Consider the following 22,500-nt stretch of genomic DNA (forward strand, 5'->3'; position numbering starts at 1 on the left):
AACCAATGTCTATGGAAGTTAGCAGTCAAGAATTTGAATGACATATTTCACTGAGCAAAATCTGCTGCAAAACACCCTTCAAAAGTGTTAAAGAGAAAAAATATTATTTGGAAACTAAGATGCATCTAATGTAAGTCATAGTAATTTTATTCATCTCATGTGCATAGCAAACCTGGAAATTAATAAGGAAGACCAGAAACAATCTGATGCATTTGAATTATGGCATTGGTGAAGAATAATGAAAATGTCATACAATTCTGAAAGATAAAATAAAATCAGTGTTGGAAGAAATACAGCAGAATTTCTCCTTAGACATAATAATACGCTGAGCATGGTGTAAAGAGGGTTCACCACTTGAGAAGGGCATCATGGCTGGTTGACCAAAATGTTAGCCAAAAATAGGAAGACTCTCAAACTCGACTTCACAGTGCTTGTAACAATATACTTCAACATAACAATGATTTGTGAGTGTGGCACAAGATGAGCAGGGTTTCGTTTTGTTGTACATACAGTCACCAAGAGTTATAACTGACTCAGAGAACTAATAATAACAGCCAAAACAACCTTGATTTATTTGAATTAAATATTGCTGTGTATTGAATCATCCTGTACCCTAACAACAAGGAATTGATTATGTGCTGGGAATCCTAACCCTGTATGTATAGATGCAATTACATTTGGAAATTGGGTTTTCTATATTATTTTAATGAGGCCATATCAATGTAGGTGAAAATTGAAAACCTTCTCAATTCTGAGATAAGAGCAGGTTGTCAAACGTCTCCAAGCTCAACATTTCCATTATTCAAATGGAAAAGTTGGGGGGCGGGAAATCTGCTCAGTGTTCACAAGTTTGCTCAATAGACAAACTGAAAATCAGACTTGAAAAACCTCTACAGGCCAAGGGTGGGTCACAATAGGTGCCAACCAGTGGGTTCTAAAACATAGCTATAAATTTCCCTGTGAGTATTGCTTTGAAATTTTCCCAAAGATTTTGATATGTTATGTTTAAATTATCATGTATTTGAAGGAATTGTACCATTTTAACTCTTATTTAATCAATTAACCAGTTGTTTTTAAGCAGTGAATTATTCAGTTTTCTTGTGTTTGACTTTTCTGCCCTTGCTCTTTCTATTGTTGATTTCTAATTTGATACTCGTGTGGTCTTAGAAAATGGAGGGTAAAGTTTCATTATTAAATATATATATTAAGCTGTGTTTGTGTCCTTATATATGGTCCATTCTAGAGAATGTCCCTTGGGCACTAGAAAAGAACACATACTCTGGTGGAGTATTCGGTATATATCTAAGACACCAAGTCGGTTAATTGTGTAGTTTAATTCTATGTCTTTGTTGAGTTTTTTCCTGATGACAGTGATGTTTGCATGTCTCCTATTATTGTTGTTGTATTTTTATATTCCTCTTTTCAGTTCTAAAATTGTTTGGTTAACAGATTTCAATGGTTTTCCATTGGGTACCTATATGCTTATTTATTTCTTCTAATTAACTTGTCCCTTTAATTATTACATTGCCATGTTTTGCCTCTAAAACTAGATTTTGCTTGGATATCTGTTTTATCAAAAATTAATATTGCCATTCCTGTTTGGGGGTTCAGAGTAGGGAGGTGCCATTAGTTTAATATTTTTTCTCCATCATTTGATTTTTAGTCTATTTCATTTGGCACCCAAGAGTCTCTCTGGTCCCTGGACCATGAAGCTGCCTGCTGCTCTTTCTCACACTACCACAGTCTAGACACTTCTTCTTTGGCTTTGTCCTAGAGTTTTCTTGAAACAGACCCTGAGGCCCTTGGTCTCAGCCTACACCACTTCAGGCAGAGATCTAAAATGTAAACTTCCAATAGTTTGGGCCTTTCTCTGTGTGTCCAATATTAACATGGGAGTGTTTGTTGACAATAAATGGGACTCTAGCACTTAATAGGGAACATATGGAAAGATAATGAGGAATACACAGACAGTGACCCCTCCCCAAGCTCCATTGAATCACTCGAGAAACAGGCACTACCTCTCTATTATAAAGGCATTAATTCACTTGCAATGAAACTATTGTCCTCTCGACTCACACTTGATTCTATTATCCAACCCGTCGTAGTAGGTGCAAAATGGCAGTCAAGACATTATCGCAACTTAGCTCAGGTTTATCTCACCGTAGATCAAGCAAGATGTCAAATTCATCCTGTAGTAATTTACCAAGTTCAAAAATGGCAAAGCACAGACATGTGGATGAAGGGAGACAGCAGACAGTGTAATATATAAAAATAATAATAATTTATAATTTATCAAAGGGTCCTGGGGAGCAGGGGGAGAGGAAGGAGCTGATAGCAAGGGCTTACATAGAATGAAAATGTCTAGAAAATGATGATGGCAACATATTTGCAAATGGTAGAATTGATTATGGATTGTTATAAGAGCTGTGAGATCCTCAAATAAAATAATTTATGTTTTAAAAAGTGCGTGATTGGAATGGTCCTACCCAGCAACTGGCAGACAATACCCTGCCCCATATTGGATCCCTGAAATGTGGAATAAGGGATAATATAGTAGGAAAAGTCAATTAAACTGACCAGCAAACTGATTCTGCCCAGCAAAATAGTAAACCAAAACCAATACCCCATTCCTGGAGGGACTGCAAAGGTTAGTACCCCCATCAAGGACTTTGAGGATGCAGGAGGGGTGATTCCCATCATATCCCCATTGAACTTTCTTATTTGGCCTGGGTTAAAGACAGATAAGAAACAAATCAAAAACAGACACCTGCTTCCCATGCTCATTGCAACACATTCACAAGAGCAAGAAGCTAGAAACATCAAATTAAAGTCATGAAATGAGTGCATAGAAACGGGTATGTACACACAATGGAATATTACACATTCCCCTCAAAATGCAATGAAGCACCTCTTGACCTGGAGGGATCTAGACAATGTTATGCTGCATGAAGTTAGTCAAGCACAAAAGGACAAATACCATATGAGTTCACTGTGGTAGAGCAAGCAGCATAACAGGCACCAGCTCAAGCTTGCAGGGCATCCAGCCTTCTCTCCAAGGACCACACAACTTGCTCGAGATCTGGACCAGTGCCAATTAATCAGACATCATCTGCTCCAGGTAAGCATGGTGTAGGTCACTCCATGGGAGGGTGCCTCATGACAGCTGGAATCAAATGGTTGGGGAAGAGGGGTAATCCTGTCTGCTGAGTGGTGGCCAGGTGGATCAGGGGTGAGGTTCACTGAGAGGGAGGCAGCCCTTCCAGAGGGATGCAGTCTGATGGTGGAGGAAGAGCAGGAGAGGAGAGAGAGAAATGTCTTGTTTGGGGTAACATAGGTGCATTTCTGCTTGGGGGATGGGAGGAAAGACTAACTTCCAAGTGGGGGGAGGCGTTATTGAGGATACTTTGGGGGATATTAGTGGGGAGTATGGCTTTAGTGACATGCAGTATATGGGCAACATTGAACTAGGGTGTCAGCGGGTATCCCAGAAACCAAGTGGGACACTGAATCCTGGATCTTTGGGTGCATGGCATTCCCCAGAGGCTGCACACCCATTCAGGAAGTCCACGAGGTGTTCTGACTCTGCATCAGACACACTTGTATCCTTTAGACTTAAATTGTAAACTACATGGATCTGCAGAAGCAGAAAACAACTATCCCAAAAGTGGTGCACTGTTGGTTGGCCGACAAACAGGTTCTTGTTACATCAATGGCCGATATGGTGTATTAAGATATGTATTACTCGGGCCATCCTGTGACAGACATTCTTTTTTATTTTGCTTATGCAAATTTTAGCGTGTATCTCCAAGGTGCGTTACCATTGGGGGTCACCCTCTTGAAGATGTGTTATTTTTCTGGTTTTTGGATAATGAAACCCAGAGACGTTGAGCCTATGGTGAAAGCAAATAGAGCAAAGGTCTTATGTGGAGGCGGGATATGGAGGGGTGAGGTATATCAAAGGGAAATTATTCAAGGAGTCCAGGAAGGAAAAGTTTGCTTGGAGAATGATTGTGGAAGCAATTGGACAATTCTGTTTGATATGATTGAACTATTGGATGATAACATATATGTATTAACTCCCAATGTACACAAATAAAACAAAAAGTATAAAACCAGGAATGGATTTGGGACTTGCACTAAAAGCTAGTTCCAATATAAGAACAAATATTTCTTACACCATGGTGGCAGGTGATTGTGGGGAAGTAATGTCACACCCACATCGGAAAGGATGCTAAACAATGATTTTAGGAATCTATAGAGACAATGGGCCAAAATTTATGTTCCTGATTAGACAATACTAATACGTTTCTACCCAATCTTTCCACCCTCCTTCAGTCTAGAAGAGAATTATCAATAAAAAATGGAGATTTGGGTACTATATTAAATTTCACACTATTTTGAAGTTAGTAAATATTTACCAAATCAAATAGCAAATATAAGGTTAGGAAATGCATATTCTGAACTGAAATCGTGGTATCATTATTTTATACTCCCTCCTCAAATATCCTTCAAACTGAAGGAATCTTCTCATGATCATTTATTCATATGTTATAGTGCTATAACTAGTTAAGGCTCACAATAAATCTGTTTTGGAAGAATACAGCCAGAATTTTACATATAAGCAGGGGTAGGAAGATGTTGCCTCACTTACTTTGGACAAGCTACTGGAACCAATTCCTGAAGAAGCACTTCAGAGCTGACAGTGTATAGATAGGGTCATAAACAAAGGGGAGAGACCTTCAAGAAGATGGTGGCCACAATGGTGGGTTCAAACAGAGTAATGATTTTCAGGGGGAAGCATAAAAAAAGAAAGAAAATCTTACAAAATATTTTCATAGCATAAATATACATATATACATGAATATACATGTGAGTGTGCTTCCATAGAAATGTCTATTAATATCCCTACCTATTCTTTTATCTCTCATCATCACTTCTATCCCTTACATCAGCTTATCTATACTTTGTGGAATTAAAATGAAAACTAATAATTCAGAGGTAAAAGAATAAAACAACAACCAAATCTAAATATACATATTCAATAGAATCAGTATTTCTTTATCTTAAGTTCCTGAGAACTTAAGTGCTTATTTTAGATTAACCCTGTCAAAGATTAACCAATAAAAGATAAATACATCTGTAAAAATTATAGCTCATAAAGTAACATTAGTCATCTGCTTCAGGAATTACCCACTGAAAACCTCATGGATAGCAGCAGAATATTGTCCAAAGGCACTCAAAGTATGACCAAGGAAGAGCTGTCTTCTCTTAGGAGATTTGATCACAATAGCTTGGATGGAGTAAAGCCTGTGGGAATACATCCTTCAGGTCCTTCATTGGCTACTGTGGGACAATTCAAAATAAGAAGAAATAGTTGCAAATATCAATTATTTCTCGGAGTTTGGAATATGATGTATGACTCTAGAAAAACTAGAAGTTATCAAAAATGAAGTGAAACACATACATATTGATATTCTTAGCATTAGTGAGCTGAAATGGACTGGCATTGAACACTTTAAATCAGAAAATCATGTGGTTTGCAATGCTGAGAATTTTATATATATATATATATATATATATATATATATATATATATATATATATATATATATATATATATATATAATGCTATTGCATTCACAATCAAAAAGGACAGGTAAAGGTCTATCTAGAAATACAATGTGACAGGATAATACCTATCTGCAGAAAATTAAATCCAGTTAATACAAATATAATTCAAATTCATATACCAATGACTAAAGTTAGTGAAGAAAAAATTGAAGAATCGATAGAAAACAAATTATACATTTCAACAAATCAATGAAGCATTGGAAGCATTCACTCAGCTATGCAACAACCACCACAGCAAAAATGAAGACAGCTATCTTGCTAACCGACTGGAAGATCTCCACATTTGTAGGTATTCAAAAAAAGGGTGAAGTAACATGATGCACAAATCCTAGAACATTATCATTGATATCACATGCAAGTAAAATATTGCTGAAGATCATTCAACAATGGTTTCAATCCAGCCATATTGACCACGGTTATCACTGCTGACATCACATAGATTTTAGCAGAAAGCAGAGAAAACAAGAAGTATGTCTCCTTGTTTTTTTTTTTATAGACTATGAAAAAGCATTCAATTGTGTGGATCATAACTAACTAGAGATATCCTTAAGAAGAATTGGAATACTTAATCAGGCTCATGAGGTATCTGTATGTGGATCAGTAAGTAATTATGCAAGAAGAACAGGGGAGATCACGCGGTTCAAATTTTTAAAAAGGTGTGTGGCAGGTTGTAATCCTCTCACCATATTGATTTAATCTGTATGCTGAGTAAATCATCAGAGAAGCTGAATTAGTATATGAAGAATGAACCATCAGGACTGGAGGAAGGCTTATTTACAATGTTCAATATGCAGATGACATAGCTTTGCTGGCTGGCCCTGAGGAGGGACTGACGTACTTGCTGATGAAGATCGATCAAGTAGTGCAGCCTTCTGTGGATTACTTCTGGATGTAAAGAAAACAATAATCATCACAACTTGACACGCAGTTAATGTTCTGGTCAATGAGGGAAAGGTTGAAGTTGTTGCTGATTTTGTCTTGGATCCACATCTGCGTTCGTGGAAGCAGCAGTCAAGTGGTCAAATGACACATTGGATTAGGGGTAAATCTGCTGCACAAGACCCCTTTACAGCTTTGAAAAGCAAGGTTGTTACTTTGAGGACTAAGGACCACTTGACCCAAGCCACGGTATATTCAATCATCCCTATGATGGGGAAGTTTGACACTGAATAAGGAAGACTGAAGAAGAATGGGTGCGTTAGAATTATGGTGCTGGGGAAGAATATTGAAAGTACCAAGGACTACCTGAGGAACAAACTACTCTATCATGGAAGAAGTACAGCCAGAATGATCCTTAGAACTAAGGATGGTGAGACTCTGTCTTACTTACTTTGGACATGTTATCAGGAGAGACCAGTCTCTGGAAAAACCATCATGGACTGAAGGAAGAAGAAAAATGCCCTTGATGAGATGCATCGACACAGTAGCTGCAACAATGGACTCCAACAGAAGAACACTTGTGAGAATGGGACAGGGCTGGGCAGGGTTTCATGCTGCTGGACTCAGTGTCCCTGTGAGTGGAAAAGAGCTTGTCCTCACTTAACAACCACACTTCCCCAGGGGGTCGTAAATCCTCAAACTACTCAGGTCTAGAGTTTTCTTATTATACATTTGTAATTGGAATAAAGCTCAAATTTTACAAATACATTAATATGGGAACTTGACTTTTTCTTAACGACATTAAATTAGTATGTGTCATATATAGCCAGTGAGTAAAAAATATTCCACATTTTACTGTCAAGATTACGGTCTATATTAATTCAATATGTCAATGTATGAATATCAGTGAGCTGTGGTGTAGTGGTTACGTGTTGGGGTACTAATCACAAGGTTAGCAGTCTAAAACTACCAAATGAGGCATTTGATTGCTGAAAGGAGCTAGTTTTGGAAACAGACTGGCAGTTTTAGCCTGTTTTATAAGATCTCTAAGTCTGAATGAACTTGATGTCAACAAGTTCGACTTGAGTTTGGGGATACAGGAACTCTGCTTTGTTTTCTTGGTATAACAAGTGGTTCTACTGGCTTTCTTTAAACTTAAGACTCATGCTGGGCAGTCTCTAACTCCCAGGAAATGACCTTTCTCTGAATGGGTTTGATAAGAAGATAAGGGAAGATACTGATAGAATTCTCCTTTGAGTAAGTGTTAATAGGATTCCCTGGGAAGTCATCCTGCCGTGTATAAAATGAGTCCAGTAAGAAGCAGGAGAAGGGAGGCCATTATCAGCCAGAGCTAGGAGTGGAGTTTGTCCTTTGAACTCTGCGGTGAAATTCCTGGGTCCAAATGACAGTCACATCATCAGAGGATCAGCAGGACAACCAGAAACCAGTGAATGGAATGGAGTGATTGAGAACGAGTAGAGATGAGTGCTTTTGTGCAGTCATCTGGCTTGCACAGTCTGGCTTACACCTCTGGGCACTTAATTCGGAAGCTGGGTAGCTGACCTAAGGATGTGGAACTCAGAGTGTCTTCAGGGTGAGCTTACTGCAGTGAGGTGCCTCTGGACACCTAATTCAGGGAGCTAAATTTGCTAACCCAAGGAGCTTGAGCTGAAAGTCTTCAGGTGGGGTTTACTGTAGAGTGTTATGCCCCTTTGGTCCTTTATTATCAGACCTGAAAAAAATTCTAACATGTCCTGATAAGCAACTCAAGCCCAAGCATTTTTCACTGGATTACAACTTGGTAACATCCTCAATAAATTCTTTAGCAATCGATTTTGTCTGAGTTCTGTGAAGCCATTGCAATGTAGAGAACACTAATGAAGACAACACCTGTATTACAAGTTGGCACAGCAATCATCTAAGATTGGGTTTTTAAATGACAGTGAATACATGACAGTAGTGTGTGTGGTATGTAATCGGCATCAACTGTCCCAACCGTTAGAAACAAAAAGTTTAACTGAAACTTATTCTAGAACTGTTTAGTAAAGTGTATTGTTAGACTATCTGCCATAGCTCTTCTTTTGAGTTTAAGCAACAACCTAATAAAAGTTCCGTATGAATTTTTTAGCACATGGCTCTTGAATTGTACCAGGGAATACCATTAGTACTTGATATTATTATTAATGATATTAATATTTTCAAAATAACAAAGATTTAAAAATTGACTTACAAGAACAAATCTCACTTCGATCACTTTGAATTCTTCTCTATCAAAGATGAACAAAATTGCCAGACTTATTTGTAAAGTTTCAAAAATTAGATAGAATTTTTTCAGTTCTGCCTAATGTAAAAAAACTATGGTACATCTTAGTTGTCTTATCTAAGGGAAGGGACCTCTTCTACTGAACATTCGCATTTTTTCCGTTCTCTGGATCATTGCATTAAAGTTAACAATTTCAAAATTCCCCAGAAAACCACACAGATTTACTTTTCCTCTTAAGACCCTGTTGTAAAATAAAGCAATTCATAGGTAATCATATTTCTATTACAGTCTGTTCTGATTTAAATTACTATAGTAGGTTCTATTTCATATAGTAATTCTTTGATTTTAAAAAGATTAAGCATTTCATGTCTTTTCAACTCTCCAAAGCATATGGAAATTTTTACTCTCTGGTCTTTGAATAATTCTATAATTTTTCTATAGCAAAACCCCTATTATATCTATCTTCACCAATAAGTGGTTTGTAGTCAGTGCTTAGGTTATAAAATTTCAGTAAAAATAGAAATAAATTACATTAACTAGGAAATGAAATAAAACCCATTATACCAAATCAATTAGATGTATATGTAACGATTATTGGCCCTGAAATTATTTGTACATTTCTGGCATAATACAGCTGCAGGTGGGAGTCACTGAATATTATGTGGCTATCAATGTAATCTCATCATTAAAAAACATTTCAAAATTAATGTGTGTACACAGTGTACTTGAAATTTCTATAACTATATCAATTCCTTTACTATTTATGATTGCAAAAATACCAGAATTCCATAAATCAGAAGTTATATTAAACCAGCATTTACTTATTCCCAGGGACCCTGTTAATGTAGATGTAACAAATGAGTGTACCTAGGTTCATGTATTATTTCTGCACTTTATTCCCTTATATTTCTAGAAATTATAAGCTACTAAATCTACTCAAATGTCTACACTATAGCCTCAAAAGCACCTTTACACTTGAATGTCATGGTTGATATTTTCCTTAAAACCTAGGGATTTATTTGTTTGTTTATAGAAGGGCTCAATTTTAACTACACTTGTCCAATCTCGTTTTTGTGTTTCCTTTTCCAGTATTAGATTAGATAAAATTAATATTACATAAGATTAGTATTAGATTTAGATAAAATACTCATAACTATGCTGGATTATGCTTAGGAAACTTTTGCTCCACAGTAGGAGTGCTGGAAGAAGCAAGAGAGCAATAAGATAGAGTGGGTGTAGAAAGTATAGCACCAATGAAACATATAGCATCCCTCTAGTTCTTTAATGCTTCTTCCTCCCCAGGATCATAACCCCAGTTCTACCTTCCAAATCCTACTAGACCAGAGTATGTGCACTGGGGTAGATAAGTGCTCTCGACCTATGCAATCCAGGACAGATAAACCCCTCAGGAACAATAATGGGAGTAACAATACCATGAGGGAATGATGGGAGGAGCTAAGGTGGGGGAGGGAAGGGGGATGAAGGGGAAACCGATTGCATTGATCAATGTATACCCTCCACCCTCACCCAGGGTGACAAACAGCAGAAACATGGATGAATGGAGACAGTGGATAGTGTCAGATATGAAAATAATAATTTTATAATTTATCAAGGGTTCATGAGGATGGGAGAGAGAGGGGAGAAAATGAGGTGCTGAAAACAAAGACTCGTAGAAAGAAAACATTTTTAAAAGGATGATGGTAACATATATAAAAAATGTGCTCAACCCAATGGATGTATGAATTGTTATAAGAGCTGTAAGACCCCCCAATAATATTATTTTCTTTTTAAACAGTGTTTAGACCTGTATAGAGATTATTTTATGAAACAAGAGTTTAATATTCTATCATTTTATCTTAATAAAAGTTTCTATGACTTTGTGAAAAAGAGAAAGAGAGAGGGAGACAGATTAGTATAAGAATATGTCGGTGGCCCAAAATGAAATGTATGCATAGTTTGTTCTTTTTTAATATACATTTTCTATAAAAATTTTTTAACTCCCTTCACTTAAGTTTCTCCAAGAACTATGATATGTGCATAATAGATTGATCAAGACCATGATAAATTTGATAGATTACAGGAAGGAAAAATGGACTCAAATATAGCAAAGCTTTTATGGATGGAACAGTGCCAGGAAATATACATACATAATTTTGTATTGAAAACTACTCAATATCACATAATAACAACAACAACAAGGAGGAGAAATAGTTAATTGTTTGGAAGTAGCAGAATCAAGTCAATTATAATAGAAAATATATATCTGGCTGATCACAAAGTTCTTCACAGACAGCTAAAACAAGGTCTAAAAAGTCCAGGGAGGCCAAATATATTCAACATTTTATATTATTTTAAAATTCATCCAACTATTGGATTAATAGAGAAGATGTCAGAAAACTAAATAAATAAATACATCATAAATAAATACATAGATAAATAAATAAAATAATTACTTTCAAAGAGAACACATTCTCCATTAGGAACAAATCTACATCTTATGTAGAGATTACATTTTTTACTTTAGTAATTCAATATTACTATTTGGATTTCATATAAAGAAAAACAAAACAAAAAAGAAAAAACACTAAAATTCAACAACAAAAAACCCCAGTAAAACCCCATTAAAAAGAAAACAGTAAATATTAAAACTAGAACAAATTCAAATTGGGTCAAAAGGGAGAACAAATGATAATGTGTACAAATTTAACCTAACTACATCTCTCTCAATCCATTTTCCAATACACTCTGTCCCATAGCAAGGCTATGAAATCATTGGTCAATGATCAGAGTGGATTCATTGTAGATTTAATCCACAAAAGATTCCTGCACATGGAGTTTAGGCTTTCACTGGTCATCCACAGCTTTCTGAAAACTGAGGGCTCACATTTTTTATTTATTAATAAATCACTTTATTAAGGGCTCTTACATATTACAGTCCAAACATTCATTAAATTAAGATGATATGTAAAAATATTGCCATCAACAATTTCAAAACATTATCTTTTTCCTTGAGCCCTTTGATATCAGTTCCTCTTTTTTCCCTCCTTCCCTTGCCCTGCCACACTCACAAACCCTTAATACATCATGTATGATTATTTATACATACCTTGCGCTGCCCCTTCTATCCCTTTACCTACAATCTTGGTATTCATCCCCTCAATGGGGGTTATTTCACCATCATTGTGTTCACTTCCCCTTCCCCTCCTTTCACCCCTTCCCTTCCTCTACCTTCCTGAAATAGTTAATCCCATTACTCCTGTATCTGAGGGTTTTGTCTATCTTGAACTCTGAAAATTGAAAGCTCTCGTCTATTCTGATGTATGTACACCATACTATCTGGATTTGTGAGTTAAGGACTGCGATCATAGTAGTGGGGGGAGGAAGGATTAAGGACCAGAAGTGTTGTGTGTTTCATTGGTGCTATACTGCCCCCTGGCTGTAGCTTCTCTTCCATGTGGTCCCTCTGTGCTGGAATGTCCAATTGTCCCTGGATGTCTACTTCTACTCCCCTCCTTTATCTCTATATAGCTGTTTATTTTTGAACTCCTGATGCCTGTTCCCATGGATATCTCATAACCACACAGGGTGGTGTGATTTTTCCATGTGAGCTTTGTTGATTCCCTGCTAGATGGCTGCTTGTTTGGCTTCAAGCTTTTAAGATCCCAGATGCTCTATCTTTTAATAGCTGGCTACCATCAGCTTTCTCCGCTGCATTTGCTTATATACCTCAGCAATTTTGTCGGGAAAGTGGGCACCCCCCATTTCCAGATTGTTAGAACTAAGTATTCTTATATTGAAGGAAAATTTGAATAGAGGCCCAAAGTCCATCCACTACCTCAATGTATTGATTTATAAATATACGTACATAGGCCAATACTCCAGTTTTTATGTATGAATATATTTACATATATGCATATCTATGTTTGTACTCTATAAATAGTTTTGCTTCCTAGTTCCCTTACCTTCTTCCTGTCCCACTATCAGACTCATCCTTGTTTGCCTCTCTGTAGGTCCTCTCAGCTAGATTATGTTTGCTCCAACCCCTCCAGGGACTCTACATCCCCTCATCCTGGAGTGGAGATCCCTAGTTGGTCTCCTGTCCATGTCTTTATTTGCGCACCACTCTCTTTACCCCCACCTCTTCTATAAATTATTACCCTATATGAACTAATAAAATAAATGTTCAAAATTAAATTACTAAAAAAATTATAAACCCATTTGGCAGGCTCATAAGTATGTTTTACAGTGTTGGAGAACATATCTGATACAAAGGTGATTGAAAAAAATATATATGAATATTCCTTCTTCAACAAGTCATCAATCCCTCCTCACATTCTGTAAGCAAAGTTGTATCATCTGCATATCATAGGTTGTTAGTAAACCTTCCTCCAATCCTGATACAACCTTCTCCTTTATATAATCCAGCTTCTCTGATTATTTGCTGAGAACACACACTGAATAAGTAGGGCAATAAGATTTGTGGAATATAAAAATAATTTTCCCCAGCTTTGTCTTCCCCTAAGAGATGCCAAACATGAAGGACTGTTTGTCAGCACATGGTGGGAAATCAGATGCTTAAGAGATATCCTTCCTGAAGGCATTCAGCCATCAGACTGCTGTCTGGTCCCACCACAGGTGGGGCTCACTCCCTGCTGCTAGGGAAAATTGATGGCTTCTGAGGAAAGCTTGGGGTCTCCAGCTCTAGATGGGTATACGGTAATCTATGGTCCACCCATCTTGTCATATGTGTACCCCCAGTACCTCCCCTTCCTATTGAGTGTATACCTCCTCTCATTAATGTATTACCTATAGTACAACTCCTTCCTGTGATGTATGTCTTTACCTGTAATTAGGGGGCTTGCACACCCCCAAAGGTATATAATCCTTGGCTAGAGATAAAGAGCTCTGTCTCCCCCATCCTCCCTCCCCCAGTGGCTCTCTCTCCCATGGTCCCTTGTCCCCTCTTCCCTCATCCTCCTTTTCTTCCCTCTCTCTCATGCCTCACATCTTCACGTGGACCACAAAGCAGGGCTCAGGTGAGCATGCACTATGAAATTTGTCTGACTGCATGATTTCAATCTCTTTTATCTCTCTTATTCTCTATGACTGTACTATAATCTTTACTTATTATCGCTGTACAATAGCGCCTACTGGACCCGTGATGACGTGTTAGGGGCTGGCTCCCCTGAAAAGGATTCAACTCTGGAATCCTTTCCTGCTTTCATACCACACGGTATTCCCTTGTTCTAGTCATGTAACTGTCCCTTGATCCATGAATAATTCCCACATGAGCACAGTGATGTGCTCTGGAATTTCCATGCTACTCAAAGTTATCCATAACTTGTTGTTATCCAAACAGTTGAATGCTTGTGCATAGTCAATAAAATACACATAACCATCTTTCTTATTCACTGCTGTCCAGCACCTGACATCAGCAATGATATTGCTTCTTCCACGTTCTCCTCTGGATCTGCCTTGAACTTCTGGCAGCTAACTTTCAATGTACTGCTGCAATCATGGGTGAATAATGCTCGGAACAATGTTACTTTCATGTAAAATTGTTCTAGGGTTTGAGCATTCTGCTTGGTCACCTTTCTTTCGAATGGGTAAAAATAATGACCTCCTCTAGTCAGTTGGCTAATAGCTGTCTCCCAAATTTCCTGGCAGAGAAGAGTAAGTGTTTGCAGTACTTCACCAGCTTGTTGAAAACATTGCAATCGGTATTCCATCAATACTTGGAACCTTGCTTTTGGCTAATGCTTTCAGTGCAGCTTGAACTACTTTCCTCGCCACCGTTGGTTCTTGTTCTGGTGTTACATCCTGAAACGGTGTCGTGTCAATTGGCTCTTTTGTGTCAATTGACTCCATGTATTTTTCACGTCGCCTCTTGATGTTTCCTGGGTCATTAAATATATGCCCCGTAGAATCTTTCAATATTGCAACTCCAGGCTTGATTTTTTTTTAGTTCCTTCAGTTTAAGATATGCTGAGCATTTTCTGTTGATTTAATAACTCTAGATTTTTACATATTTCTTTATAATCACTTATTTGCTTCTCAGGCTATCCTTTGAAATTTTTTATTCATTTCTTTGACTTCATGAGGTCTTTCATTCGTGGTAGCTGCTCTATTATCGAGAGCTAGTTTCAGAGTCTCTTCTGACATCCACGTGTATCTTTTATCCCCCCCTGTCTTTTTAATGACCTTTTGTATTTTTCATGAATGATATTCTTGATATCCTTCCATAACTCATCAGGTCTTCTGTCATTAGTGTTCAAATCTCTTCTTGAGATGTTCTCAAACTTGCAGTAAGAGAGACAGACTCAAGGTCATAATTAGGCTCTCATCCACTTGTGTTCATTTTCCTCAGCTTTAACCTGAATTGAAATATGAGCAATTGATGGTCTGTTCCACAGTCAGCCCCTGGCCTGCTCTTAGCTGCTGACATTGAATTCTATTGCCTATTCCACAATTGTAGTCACTTTGAATTGGTGTACTCTATCTGGAGAAGTGCATGAATATATGCATGTTTATGAAAAGGCATTTGTTATGACACACCATTGGTCTGGAAAAATTTGTCATTTACTCTCCAGCTTTGTTTCTATCACCAAGTCCCTATTTTCCAAATACTGTTCCCTCCTTTTGTTTCCAACTTTTGTATTCCAATTGCCAATAATCTTCAGTACACGGTGATTGTACATTTGAAAAATTTATAACTGAAGATGTTAGTAGAATTCTTCATCTTCGTCACTAGATTTTGTGGTTATTGCAGACATTGAAGCATAGTTGTATTGATTGGATTTTTTCGAAGAAGCGTAGATATAGTGCTATCAGAGACAGCATTGCACTTTAAATTGACGTTGCGATGTCTTTTTTGACAACGAATGCAATGCATGCCTCTTCATTCCCGGCAAAATAAACCATATGATTTTCTGATTCAAAATGGCTCATATCAGTCTTTTTCAGCATTCCAATGCCTAGGATATTGATCGTTATGGTTTTCATCTCGTCTTTGACAAGGTCTAGTACTCTAGATTCATGTTTCTCTCATTCCACGTTCAGATCATCAGCAGGTTTTTGCAGCAGGCTCTCCTTCCCTGCGTCATGCCCATGGATCGCCACCCAATGTATAAACACTGTGCTACTAGGGCTCCAATATAGTATACAGCATAAGCAATAGTGCATTACAATATAGTATAGCTCAGTTATGATTATATAATGTATTACATTGTCTATATTATAATATATTATCTAACAGTTAATAGTCTCTACAATATTCCCTCTATCTCTTTCTCTCTTTATAAACACACACACAAACTACTGAAGAAAGCAGAAAGAAAGGAAAATCTTATGTTTAGTTAAAAAAAAGTCATTACTTACAGAAGAAAATGGATAGGAATAACAGTAGATTTCTCTCAAGAAAACTAATAACTTAGAGGTATCGTCTACGGCTGCGTCGACTAACCCCACAAGCACATACCAGAAAAGTCTGGGTGGCTGTATGGAAGTTCCCTCCGTCAGGCCTTCTGTTTTGCTTCTATGGCCTTTAAAAGTCCTAGTCTCAAAACCTTAATGCTAACTGGCACTACAAACCTAGCCCCTAGGGCGGCCTTCAGTGGGAGGATGCTTTCTGTTTTGCTACCACACCACTTCCTTTCCGGATTCAGAGTTCAGTGTGATATTTGAGGATGCTCCCTAAGTCTGTTAAATATCTCAGGTCCTCAATTTTAACTCACCCTCTTACCATGGGGTGTACCGGTCTAAACCGCCTCAATATTTTCCTTTGAGTTGTGGAGTTACAAACCTTAAACAGCTGGGTCTCAAATCAATTATTGAGCAAAAGTGTCTGATATTCTTAGGCAACAAATCTGGCCCCAGTACAAACTGGACAATAACTCAAAGTGGCCACACGATGTCATGCTCGATTTAAAAATCTTCTGAAATCATAATTATGTCTGCCAATGTAACAGCAGATATTTAGAAATCCTCTATTTGCACGCTTGCTTTCTTCCTCGCTCTCATCCCCACCTTACGCCAAAACTGCACCCAGACCGTGACTCCACCTGCGCCCTCCTGCGCCCTTGCCCATCACCTCCTGCTCTTGCAGTCCTATCTGTGGTCCCTCTCCCACCCCAGCTCTGCCCGCCTTCTCTCCTCCCCTTATTAAATACACTCTTCCTGCCTGGCCCAACTCCTCTAGCTCCTCCAACTGCCGCAAAGCTGGCACTCTGTCACCCAATGTCACTCCACCCTGCTCTGACTCGAAATGTTCCGATTGGCCATCTTCTTTATCGTCTACTCCCACTTCATCTTTGTCACCTCCTCCCACTGCCACCATATTCCGTGCGGACACTCCGCCTCCACCAGCTTTGTCAATATTCATGTTCAGTCATTCCCAGTTTTCTATAAAACCACCTTTAGACCCTGCTACCGTTTTGCTTCCCTGAGAGGTGGCTGGGCTGAAGGACTGATTAAAGTGCATATAACATTCTCTCTTTATGACGTATCCGCTCTTGGAAACCATCTGGGATTTTTTGTGGGTTATTTTTGATCTGGATACTCATATTAAAGAGTTTGAATATCTCAGTCATTCATAGTACCTTATCTGGCACGATATCTATATAATTCGTACATCCACTTTACCCCTGAAGGCAGGGAGAGAGGCTGGGCAGCGGCTCCTCAGACGGGCAGTGAAGGGGCACACCCAGCACCAGCGGTTGGCTCCAGAGCAGACCCGGCTGGTCCCTAACTGAACTATCAGTTTGGTCATGGGCACCAAACTCCCAGAGATGACATGGTTATCTGCCTCACTGAAGGTTTAGAAAAAACCAATAGGCCAATGAGCCAATAGGTAATCAGTTATGACCAAATTAGAGAAATCCTTCAGGACCCCCAAAAACTCTTGCCCAAGTTTTTTTCACACCTCTCAGAAGCTTTAATTAAGTTCAGCAGAGTTGACCCTTCAACACCAATTGGGACTACTTTACTTCATTCACACTTCATTTCAGTCAGCTGCTGACACAAAGAAAAAAAACAACTTAAAATTGGAGGATGGTCCTCAGACTCCATAGAGAGAGACCTCAGCACAGCATTCAAAGTTTTCAATAATAAGGAGAAACGGGAAAATTGAGACAAATTAGAAAGACACAAAGCTATCGATCCGATGCTGGCTAGAGCCCTTCAGGACATTATGAGTGAATCCAAAGCAATTAACACAGGGTCACATGTGGGTAAGCCACCCCGGACCCTGCTTTAAATGCTCTCACATGGGACATTTGGCGAGAGAATACCCCAGCCTCATCTGCAGCCAAAGTCCAGCCCACAGTGCAGGCAAGAGCGCTGGGTCATTGCCTGCTCTTTCTGAAAGAAGGCGGGAAGGATCGTCTCCTCCACAACACCTCCAGAGCAACCTGCTCCAGACATCCCCTGGTCAGGGCTGCTAGGAACAGCGATAGAGGACCGACAGTGCCCAGGGTCGGCGGCAGCACAGAGAACGCCCATCCTGAGTCCGGGGTAGTCACAGTTGTCTCAGGTAGTCTGTTTCTTTCCTTGTAGACATGAAGGCCAATCACTTATTCAGTGCTACCTGAACTCTCAAGACAGACTGCTTTAGCACCCGCTACTGTTGTACTGAGTCCCAGCTACAATTTCACTCCTCATCACACAACCGCTCCTATGCAGTCATCAGAGGGTACAATGCTCACAAGGGTTTCCAGCCATCCCCAAGTGCCCCACACCCTTAAATTCAGACCAGTGATAAATGCATTCCCTGGAAGTCCCCCAGCTTCCAAACGTGTTGCTCCTCTTACAAGTCACTCCAGACTCTCATCCTGCCTCCATCTTCCCTGAAGATAAATTTAGTGTTTGACACCCCCCACCAATCCCGTTCGTCTAGCACCTGCTCTAGTTAACCTACGGGTGCTCTGTTGCTTAGCATCACCAACCTGTTTGCATCAGATTGAAAGACCCCTTGAAGCGTCCCAGTTTTCCTAAATACTCTATATCGCTCCAGTATCTACCGGGCCTTAAAGTCCTAATGCAGGTAAGACTCCTGAAGCACAGGGCACATCGGCAGTGCTAGGAAGCACTGGAAAACTGAGAGCCCGTAAAAGCGTGTTTCTAGCAATGACTGCAGCTGCATCTGTCACCACTGGGGGGGGGGGGGTTGCTAATTATGCTGAATGGGTCTATGTTCCTCATCCGCCCCTACTGGAAATTGGAGAGTGGGCTCAAGCTGGTCCTGTCATATTTTGAATGATTCTGCGTGAACTCCAGGTCCTTGGGAGATGGGATAGCCATGCACAGTAAGGAAGAAGGCAAACGAATCAAGTTTCCCCTGGGGTCTGAGGTATTCCCTTTGTGCGTAGGTGCCAGTCCTAGCTGTCTATTAAACCACAAGCTTGGAATGGCTCACTCGTGTTTAACAAAAGTGAACCGGCTTATATATGACAGTAGGAGACCCAATGACAGGATATGAGACCTTCACTGACATGGAGGGCAGAGCAGATGTGGAAACCTGTAAAATCATGAGCTACTGGCATTTGGAAGACACTAGATAGACTCAAATGGCTCAAGTGTCAGGGACCACATGAGAAAGCATTAAAGAGTGACACTGTTACAATCATTGATTGGGACCTTCACTGTACATTTCTAACAAATTTCTCTAAGGAATCTGGTTTTACATCATATGTTTATGTCAGTCATTGCAAATGGTGTGAAACCTCTCATGGTATTGTCACCACCAGGTCACCATTGATGGCATGTCATGAGGGAGGCCCTGCACCTCCTTGTCCTCAGCTAAGAAAGTACCGGAACAGCAGGGAACATTCCTCTCACCACCAAACCTTTAATAGGATATAATTCTGATCGGTCTGGTTCTGCATACACTTAAAAATGAAACCGAGTGCGTAGTTTTTGTGTAAAGATGCTCCACATAACCACTGTTGGAAATCCCACCACAGATGAGGCTATGCTCAGTGTCACAAGCGCTAATGGTAAATTGTGCACTTGCCTTAGCCATGCTCTGCTTATACACCTCGCTCGGGACAGGGTCCTCCTCTTAAATAGCCCATTGGGAGTGTGGGTCCCAGTGCAGATGAGTCACAGGTGGGAAAGCAGTGCAGAGACACCCTCAGTGTTGCAGATAATGCCTGCGATAGTAAAGAGACCTTGTCGACTCACGATGTGATCATCGCAGCCACCATGGAACTCATGGCCACTCCACCACTGCTGCTGTTGTGGGAGCAGCATGGCAGAAATCTATTAAAACTGAACATTTTGTTCAAAAGTGGCAAGCAGACACAAACCAACTATGGGCCACACAGGCCAAGGTAGCTGACGAGCTAGAAGGAAAAGTGGCTGGTTTGCAGCAAACTGGTCAGTGGCTAGGAGATCAAATCATGGACTCGCAGCACCAATGAATGCTAAAAGGTAATTGGAATATTACATATTTCTGTGTAACTCCTTATCTATATAAGATAACCTTACATGATCGGGTTTTAATTGGGAATTCTGTGCAGGGATTTGTGGGAAAATGTTCTTTAGTGTTATTTAGCTGAACAAAGAAAATATCAATACATTTAAGGCTGGGCTAGAGGTTCTGAGGCGATTATACTATCGGTAGATGATTTGGGGGGGACGCGACCCACAGGCATGGGTTCAAAGCATGTTACATAGTATAGGTCCTAGCCTAACTGTGCTACTCTTGGTCATAATTTTTGTTCTGATAACTCCGTGCTGTTTCTATAGAAAGTTTAGGTGGATAAAAAAGGGTCCTTCAGCCTCAGCAGCTCTTTAACACAGAATGCTGGCTGCGGAAAAGGGAAAGGTGAGAAACTGAGGGGTGGATCCAACACCGACTAAAGAGTGAAGGGACATGGCAGCCACATTGGAACTCTTGGGCCAATGGCTGCTGCCACCTTGGGGACCTCTCTGCTTACCGTGTACATTGCTGGGGTTTTGGGCCTTGTCTGTTTGGCTGTTTTCAAAGTTTTTTGCAGGAACTTTATGTGTGCTTGCACCAGTCAAATGCATATTTGTGTGTGGCTGTGTGTGGCTGGCTCCAAAGAGTGAGGCCCTCACTGGACCATGCGGAGACAAAACAGGTACACGTTTTCGCCACCCCTGTCCAGCAGGAGGCGAGGAGCCCTTGGACCCTATGACCTCTTATCAAAAGGTACCATTCAGAGATTCGGCTGAGCATGAAATAGCACCAGACCACTTTGAATTTCTCCTTCCCATGATTCTCCCCACCCGCACATCTTCCTGCACACACCAAAGAGTTCCCATGTGTGTCAGAGTTTACATCACCCCACCACACTCACACGCGCCCATCAGGAAGATGTGTAGCACCCTCCGAAACCTAACTATTAACCACAGCCCTAGGGTACATTAGTGCATGCTTTCTTTGTTTCAAGTTCACTCCTGCTGGCTCTTACCTTGAGCTACTCTGATGCATCGTTTCTCTGCTCTCCCCTCCCTCTGTTCTTTGCTCTCCCTTCTAGTCTGGAAAATCTCTAAGGGTCACATTTCCCAATAAAGCGTAATCAATACTCACTGTCCATTCCAGTCTATAATTTCTGTCACCAAGATCCTTACAGCATTCACATATTTCATATCTTAGAAATGGCATCTTTTGTCTGCTGTGATTTCTAAATATGGTATGATGCAGTGTTACAGGTTTTTTGTTTCACATAAATATCTGTTTTGCAACAATATTTATATTTTATGTTACCTTTGTCATACATATGTACACATCACGTATATAACTTGTATTTTTGTCTTGCCTTGCTGTTCCATTTCATTTTTGGTGTCTCATCCTCAGGCCTTTTACTAAGTACTGTTTTACTTACTATACTGATAAAGTACTGTGACATTTATCTTCTATGTTTTTTCATGACTTTATCTCTTCCAATATGTTTGATGTCTTGGCTCATGCATATAATACTTAACTTCTATGACTATAGGTACAGTCATCTTTAACGCCCATAACTGTTGTTGTTATATAACTAGCCGGGTCATCTGAGACAACATTCTCCTTTTATTCTCTGAATGGTTTATATTTTGTGATTTGTTTCTATTTTCTGAGTTTCTTATATAGCGAATATTACAGTTAGAAAATTGTACCTAATCTAAATGATGTTATTTATTAAAAAGGATTTTAATCAGTGTCTGTATATAGGGTGTTCTCTTAATTATTATGACTTATAGTCATGTTTTTCCGTGTTGTATCTTTACTGCACTTTAGAGTTCATTCTCTTTGTCTGTTTATCCTTACACTTGGAAAGAGTCATTCATATGTAGGGATTATTTTTAGGTTTGCATTTTTTTTTAGAATGCACCTGTCTTTTAGAGCACCAGACTCCCATATCTGCTTTGCTCACACTGCGAACTTGCCAACATTGCTGTGTTTTGTTAAGGATCGTAAAATGTGGTTTGTGCTTGATTTACACATCTATACTTCGAATAGGAATGGGAATAGGAAGCTCCCTTGGAGCCAATTGCGGTTTTCTTGTGAGATCATTTCTTCATTAAAAAAAAAAATTAGACTAACTGCCTTCAAGCCACTTCTGACTCCGAGTGAGTAGGTCCTGTTGCCCAGGACACTAGCTCTTCTTAGAGAGGAGAGTAACTCACCAGGAGTTTCAAGGATATGAATTTACAGATCACTAAAGCCTGTTTTCTAATGCACCCTTTGGTGGGTTTGAACTGCCACCCTTTCAGCTAATAGT

The 22,500-nt window shown here is 39.4% G+C and overlaps 1 pseudogene; it reads right to left on the reverse strand.

The window, feature by feature from the left end:
- LOC142461066 (heterogeneous nuclear ribonucleoprotein K-like) overlaps positions 1-17,153 on the reverse strand; it is a 73,074-nt pseudogene extending 55,921 nt beyond the window's left edge.
- Positions 17,154-22,500: the final 5,347 nt, after the last annotated feature.

The sequence above is a fragment of the Tenrec ecaudatus genome, chromosome 11 (genome assembly GCF_050624435.1).
Source record: "Tenrec ecaudatus isolate mTenEca1 chromosome 11, mTenEca1.hap1, whole genome shotgun sequence".
Classification (NCBI taxonomy): Eukaryota; Metazoa; Chordata; class Mammalia; order Afrosoricida; family Tenrecidae; genus Tenrec; species Tenrec ecaudatus.